General features: G+C 40.4%; 1 pseudogene; it reads right to left on the bottom strand.

Moving 5' to 3' along the window:
• Nucleotides 1-6,082: 6,082 nt before the first annotated feature.
• On the bottom strand, nucleotides 6,083-6,998 carry LOC118658670 (annotated as a pseudogene).
• Between the last annotated feature and the right edge of the window lie 967 nt (nucleotides 6,999-7,965).

The raw sequence follows: 7,965 nt of genomic DNA on the forward strand, positions 1-7,965 counted from the left end.
CTAAAACTCAAAGTAACTTTTTCAAACTAACATGAATTGCTATCAATGGGCCACAGTAGAGTGGAAAAGAAAATCCAGAAATATTTTAATAAACTAGTTGCCTAGTGCATGAAATTTGTACATGGGGGGGGGTGTCCCTCTGCCAGGCCTGCACCCTCTCCAATCTGGGACCCCACAGGGATCGGGCCTAAACCAGCAGTCCGACATCCTTCTCATAATCTGGGACTGCCCCTCCTGCCAGCCTCCTTGCCTCCAACTGCCCCTCCCGCCAGCCTGCTCACCCCCAACTGCCCCCCCCCACCGGCCTGATCACCCCAACTGCCCTCTCCTCCTGGCCTGATTGCCCCTAACTGCCTCTGCTTTGGCCCAGCCACCACACTTTGTCTGGAAGGATGTCCAGAAGGTCTCCCAGAAGGTCTCCCAGTCTAATTAGCATATTACCCTTTTTTTTAGTATAGATTGGTATTTAATTAACGCATGTATAAGAATTATTGAAATATGATATTGTTTTTTGGCACAAACCATGGTAATAACTTTTATAGCAAAGAACCATCAATGAATTACAAATTTGTAGGCAAAAAGTATAACAAGAAATAGGATATTTGCATATTATCAAAATGTTTTTACAATTTACCTTAAATTTATAAAGAAAAAAACTAACTCAGTAGTGGAGAAACATGGTAAATATCACCTTAGTGAATTTTTCAGTTGACACCACCAGTAATGAAACACATAAATATCATGTATTTCTTTATATCGGCACTGAAGAAAGCACAGATTCACTTCCATGGTATTTGTGCAAAAAAATGCAACTTAATATAAACATGAAGAAATATCTGACAAACCTAGACAAAGGAAAATATATAGAATTACTGGCTAATATTCTTTCACTATGTCAAGATCATGAAAGACAAGAAGGCTAAGAACTGTCACGGATTTGGAGGATATTAAGGAACGCTGATAACAAAATGCAGTGTTGGATCCTGATTGACTCCTGGGCTGGAGAAAGGACAGTGGGACAAATGGAAAAATTTGAATAAGGTCTCTAGGTCAGTCAGCAATATCATATTTTTAGCATAGGGGCTAATTATTAATAAAGGAAGCTAGCAAAGGGAATGAGACATTAACCATAATGAACTAGGGAGCAGAATCCTGCTTGCTTAACCAGGAATTTATAGCTTCACACACTTCCCAGGAAACCACCATCATTCCTAAAGATTACTGGGGGTAGGGGTTGGACAATTAAGGAGGAGGTAAGCACATTCGAAGTAGAAGACAAGAGGGCTAGATGCCTGATAGACATCTGTCAGTCTAGCCTGGGAAATGGATCAGATTGGATAAAAGACATTTACCCCAGAAAACCTAGGAAATAGATTGGTTAGAGGGTAGACCAATCAGAAGCCCAAGAAAGCTTGGGAAGTTGATTGGTTAGTTTGAAAAGAGCATCTGGTCCTTCTTAAGCCTCAGGTAATATAACATGAGTCTAACAAAGACAAAGGTGGGATGGATGGAGATGAGTCATTGGGAACTTAGGGGCAGCATTCCATTTCCTCCTGGATAAATCTCACTGCTAAACCTCATCCTGCCATGTTTGAGTCTCTTAAAATGCTGCTCTCATGGCTTCATGACAATTTTCACTGGCAGCATTATTACTGTGAATCTCCCAGGTTTTGTTAGCTGTACTATCTCTAATAATAAAAGTGTAATATGCTAATTAGACCAGACATTGTTCCAGATGAAGCCAGGGCTGCAAGGGAAGCCCAGGTCCTGGGTGCCAGAGGGAAGCCGGTACTGGCAGCTGGGGGAAGGAAGGCCTACTGTTGCACAAATTTTGTGCATCAGGACTGTAGTGATTTTATAAGATACTAAAGCCCTGGTGCACAAATTTGTGCATAGGTGGGGTCCCCAGGGGCATGGTGGAGGCTGGGACGTGATCAGCCCTCCAGGTAGATGGTGAGACACCCATGCCAGCCTGGGATTCAGATCTGTCCCACTGACATTCTCGCTGGTTGTTGGGAGCCGCCTGGCGTTGGCTTTTATATCCTTCCTCCTTGTGGAGTTTCTAGGGAGGGGAAGCAGCTGCAGTGCCTGAGGCCGACTTCCAGGAGGCCAGCGGCATTGTTGGGATTGTGCTGGTGGCGCTGGTCAGTTGGTGCCTGGCCTGTTCTCCGGAGATTGGACCTGCTGGACTACTGAGAGAGTGAATGGCTGCCTCAGGGCTGGTGGGCTGCTGGGATGGGTTGGTCTGCTGAGCGGTGCTCTGGCTATGAGAGCACAATGACCACCAGGGGGCAGCTCCTGTGTGATCAGTGAGTGTCATAGCAACTGGTTGTTCCAGTCATTCCAGTCATTCGGTCATTCGGTCATAATGGTCACTTAGGCTTTTATATTATAGATTAGTGTTTGGGGACACTGGGTGAGGGATACATGCAAATTATTTGTAATATTTCTAACCTTTTTGTAAGTCTGAAACTATTTCAAAATAAACTTTAGGAAAAATAGAATAATGGTGAGATAGCCTTTAAAAGCACATGTGATCTACAATTAAAAATTTGGAAGTTTAAATATAAATTTAGGATCTCCAAATAAAACTTTCAAAAAGGGTCCCTTTCTTATTTTATTACTTACAAAGTAATACAAAGTAATTTCAAAGTAATAAAATAGATGTCCAGTCAGCAAGGAATGAACCCTTTGGCATGTATTTAACTAAGAAGATTATATAGTTTATGGAACTATAATAGTCTGGGTGATACTGGGTAAGACATTTGTGTTTATTTTGAGGTTATTTTATTTTCTGCATCTAACACCAAAATAGAAGTTTAAACTTTTGTTTTCATCTTAGAAGAAAAGAAATGTTAAATTTCTCAACAATTAACAACAAACCAATGTGGAGCCACTTATCAGTCCCTTTATACTAATCTCTTACTAAAATAAAACACACACACACACCCTAAACATAGAGTTATTTGGTATTCTAACTACATTATGAAAGGTGTGACACTAAGGTATTTTACTCAGACTGACTCAAAAGGAAGCTAGCAAGCTATTTTTACTAAAAACAAACAAACAAACAAAACTCATTATAGTTTTCAAAGTTAGTAATTACTTCCAGAACTTAGAATTTAAATTGCAAAAAAGATTCTACAGTGGTCACAACAATAACTTAGTTCTTTGTAAGTAATCTGTATCTAAGAAAGACCTTCCGGCCTGATGGTTTTTAACAATTGGAGAAAAGTGTTCCGATTTGATAGGAGTAAGTAAAGACCCTGATCAGTTTATTATCTAGAGTGGCAGGCTTAAGGGGGCCACTCATTCTTTGGCATGGCCTCCATCATGACGTGGCATCTAGGTCCCACATTCCCTCTCTTGCAGGGATGTTGCATCAGTCTCAAGATTTTTAAGAGCCTGGAAGCTTCCACTTCCCTTTTCATGGAACACTCACTCTTGAAGTCTAAGCTACCATGTAAGACAACAAATACTGCACATTGGGAAGACAGGGTGAGACACCCATTAGGATGCATGGAGAGGGAGAGTCAACCAACTCAGCCCAGCCTTCAAATCACCGTCACCAAAATGTCTCACATGAAGAAAGCCTTCCTGGGTCGTCCAGACTAGCCCAGCTGCCAATCAAATACCAAGTGACCCTAGTTGACCACAGAGTAACCGCTCAGCTGAGCCTGACCCAAATTCTTGGCCCATAGATCTTAAACATGAAGAGAGGATCATTGTTTTGATAAATTAATTTTAGGGCAATTTATTATGCAGCAACAGATAACCAGAGCACATGGATATGAGCAATGCTGTATGGTGGGTGAGCCTGAGGCTGCAGCTTTCTGTGCCATTCTCATCTCTCCTTTAAAATCGGAATCTCAAATTGTACCAATAGGCCCAGTTTATGGATTCTATTCCCAGGCTCCCTTGAATGTCTATGTGTCCAGTGGCAAAATTTCCATATAGATAAGAAGTGGAAATATTGCTTGTACACTCTGGAAAGTGTCTTTAAACAATTTCCTCTTCTTCCCTCTCTGGACTAGAATGTGGATGTGATTATTTGTGTTACAACCATCATCTTGGACCATTAAGAGAAGGACTTCACTCTTCAGGTGTTGGAGTTCAGTGTTGTAAGGATAGTGCAATTTTGTGATTTCAAAAGCTGTTTAAAAATCAATGAAAAACACAATATATGGCATATTACTTTATAATTTTTGAAATAAGAAGATGAAACTAACCAGTGAGTAAATACACAAAATAAGCTAATAAGACAGATGATAATTCATTTAAAAGGATATTAACAAGATAGAAATATCATATTGGCTAGGCCTTGAGATTCTAATATTCAATTATTGTGCAGTGGAATCCTTCATTAGTCCATCTCCATCATTAGCCAAGAGCCAAAAGTTACATGACACATCCCAACATATGCTGGCCAATTCTTAGCCATGAAATTTATCTAATTGTGATCATATCTTCTATTTTAAAAATTAAATATTTTATATAAAAATGTAGGGTAATATAACAAACAATAATATATCCAACTTAATAAGAAAATAACAATTACAACTGTAGCATATTATATACCTTCCCCCCCCCCTCCCCCGTTGCATTGCATTTCTTCCCTGTAACCAAAATTGTGAATTTGGGATATATTATCTCTAAAATAACTTTAGTCTATAGGCATTATTTTTTAATAGACATGTTGTTTTGATTTTCATGGTTTAAATTTTATGAAAAATATTGTCATGCTGTCTATATACTGCAACTTTTTAAAAATATGTTTTATTGATTTCATAGAAGAAAGAAGAAGGAGAGAAAGATAGAAACATCAATGATGAGAGAGAATCATTGATTGGTTGCCTCTTGCACACCTCCCCCTAGGGATGGAGCCCTTAAGCCGGGCATATGCCCAGATCAGAAATCAAACTACCACCTCCTGGTTCATAGGTTGAAGCTCAAACTCTGAACCACACTGGCCAGGCTATGCTACAACTTGTAAGATGTATCCATAGATACATGTGACTGTGGTTTATTTTCAGTGTTCTGTAGCATTACACTGTACAGATACCCTAAAGTATATTATTTCATTGTATCACCAATAAGTATTTAGATTTTAGATTTGTTGCTATTTCAAACTATACGGTAAAAACCTTCTTATATAAGCATACTTCTGTAAGTTATGTTTATTTATTACTAAATAAATCATATCATTTCTCCTGTTCCAAGGATTCTATTAATTTCCTATAATTTTCCTTAAGGTCTAGGGTTAGGAGATGAGAGCAGAAAAGTGATTTCAGGGTTTCTGTCTTATAAGGCTAAATGTGGCAAAAATGAGCAATCCAATTCAGAACAAAACCCAGGGAATTTGGTACCTGGAATAAAATTTTAAACTTGGGCCTGTGTGAAGCAATTAAATTGTCATTTTATCTTTTCTTAGTTTAGCTTCTCTAGTCACTCAAAATCTAAGAATGAGAAAAAATGAAGAGTAGCAGCCAGTGGACTGTTATAATGATTATAAATTGTTTAGAAAATTATGTCTTCTGAATGCTCAATTACATGGAATCAACTTAATTTTTCCAAGTCATTTTTGTGGGATGGTCTTTTACCTTCTTACTATTAGTGGTTTTGAAAAACTGATAGACAATTATGGAATCTCAATGCAATATTTAGAAGGCTTTGAAGACAGAAAGACATTTATCATTTTTTCAACGTCCCTTGACTGAAAATGTAAACTTTCAGGGCCTGTGTAGTGCTGATGTGGGTCAACATGATGTGAATATATGTTTAATTTACTGAAAAATCCCTTTAGCTATATGTCTACACTGTTTTACTTTTTCATTATCATCTTCTTAGGAAATATAATTGTTTTGTGGCTGCTTACATTGAATTCATGCCTACATGAGGCATTTCTTCCTTTTTGGGGTTTTGTTTGTTTGGCTAGATAAAATGAACTTGATGAATGGTATATGACAAGATAGGGCTCCCTAAGCCCCTCCCCTTCTGTGGAGGTCAGGAGATTCTGTGTGTTGGGGTTGATTTGGGCAAAGGACTCTCTAGCAGCTGAGGGCCTCTCTTCCTCTTGCTGGGGCTGGTGGTCCAGGGGGCTCTTACTCCTTGGAGGCCATGTGGACCATAAGGTCCACCACCCTGTTGCTGTAGCCAAATTCATTGTCATACCAGGAAACGAGCTTGACAAAGTGGTCATTGAGGGCGATGCCAGCACCAGCATCAAAGGTGGAGGAGTGGGTGTCACTGTTAAAGTCACAAGAGACAACCTGGCCCTCAGTGTAGCTCAGGATGCCCTTGAGGGGGCCCTTTGATGCTTGTGTCACTACCTTCTTGATGTCATCATATTTGGCAGCTTTCTCCAGGTGGCAGGTCAGATCTACAACCCACACAATGGGGGTGGGGACACAGAAGGCCATGCCAGTGAGCTTCCCATAGAGCTCAGGGATGAATTTACCCACAGCCTTGGCAGTGCCAGTCTAAGCAGGGAGGATGATTTGGGCAGCCCCTTGGCCATCACACCATAGCTTCCCAGAGTGGCCATCTATGGTCTTCTGGGTGGCCGTGATGGCATAGAGTGTGGTCATGAGTCCCTCCATGATGCCAAAGTTCTCATGGAAGACCTTGGCCAGGGGTGCCAAGCAGTTGGTGATGCAGGAGGCATTGCTGACAATCTTGAGGGAGTTGTCATACCTGTCATGGTTCACACCCCTCACGAACATGGGGGCATCCACAGGAGGGACAGAGATGATGACCCTCTTGGCTCTGCCCTTCAAGTGAGCCCCAGCCTTCTCCATGGTAGTGAAGACACCAGTGGGCTCCACAACATACTCAGCTCCAGCATCACCCCATTTGATGTTGGTAGGAACTCGCTCCTGGAAGATGGAGATGGACTTTCCATTGATAACCAGCTTCCCGTTCTCAGCCTTGACTGTGCCTTTGAACTTGCCAGGAGTGGAATCATAATGGAACATGTAGACCATGTCATTGAGGTCAATGGAGGGGTCATTGAAGGCAACAATGTCCCTTTGCCAGAGTTAAAAGCAGCACTGGTGATCAAGTGCCCAGTACGGCCAAATCCGTTCACTCTGACCTTCACCTTCGTGTCTCGGGGTTGTGGCTGGCACTGCGAAGGAAGAGCAGCTGTCTGACGAACAGGAGGAGCACAGAGCCGCATTTGTTCCTTTGTGCCAGGTTTACCTGGAGCCTGGGCAGTGCTTATATGTAAGAAATGAAAATTTTCAGATTCAGAAAAAAGCAGATGGTGGAATGTGTTGTTACTAAGCTCTTTTTAATGTTCAATGCCATTTGCCAGAAGTAAGATCTCAATTAATTTTTGAAAATTCAAAATATTATTGGTACCTGGAGGCACTATATAGAAATGCCCTCTAAAGAAAAGGGAAAAGTTGCCTTGGGGAGGAGCAGCAGATGGGCCATATGGTTTTTACTCAATCTTAAAGTTTCAGAAGAAAGAAACAGACTTTTAGGCTTCTAGTCTCTTGATTTTTAGTTTAGCATTCTTGAGATTCTTTGACTATTGCAATTTTACTTTCTTTTTTATTTTTTCCCTAAGTTTGGTGCTGGCTGTAAAACAGATGGTGAATAAAGAAGAGAATTTACTCGAGTCTATTTCATAGTTCCCTCAGCCACACTAACTCATTCAGGATTGATTCATTCATCAAGCATAATAGTTTTAACTTCTCTATAAAGTCAATAAGTGTCCTGATTTTTACACTGGAATCATAAAATCTTAAGGTAAAAAAAACACACCATATAAGAAAAAATGTTCTGCATATTCATGGGGTCTTTTGAATGCCTGTTCCAAAGGAGAGGTTGGGCCTATAATAGGAAAAAAAAAAACTTAGAAAAACTTCCATACAAAAGCCATAGGAGAATACAGCATGCCCAGAACTAAATGTGTACACAGGTGCATACACACACATACACTGTACTTATGTCTTGATG

This window comes from Myotis myotis, unplaced genomic scaffold (assembly GCF_014108235.1).
Source record: "Myotis myotis isolate mMyoMyo1 unplaced genomic scaffold, mMyoMyo1.p scaffold_m19_p_6, whole genome shotgun sequence".
In the NCBI taxonomy this organism is placed as follows: Eukaryota; Metazoa; Chordata; class Mammalia; order Chiroptera; family Vespertilionidae; genus Myotis; species Myotis myotis.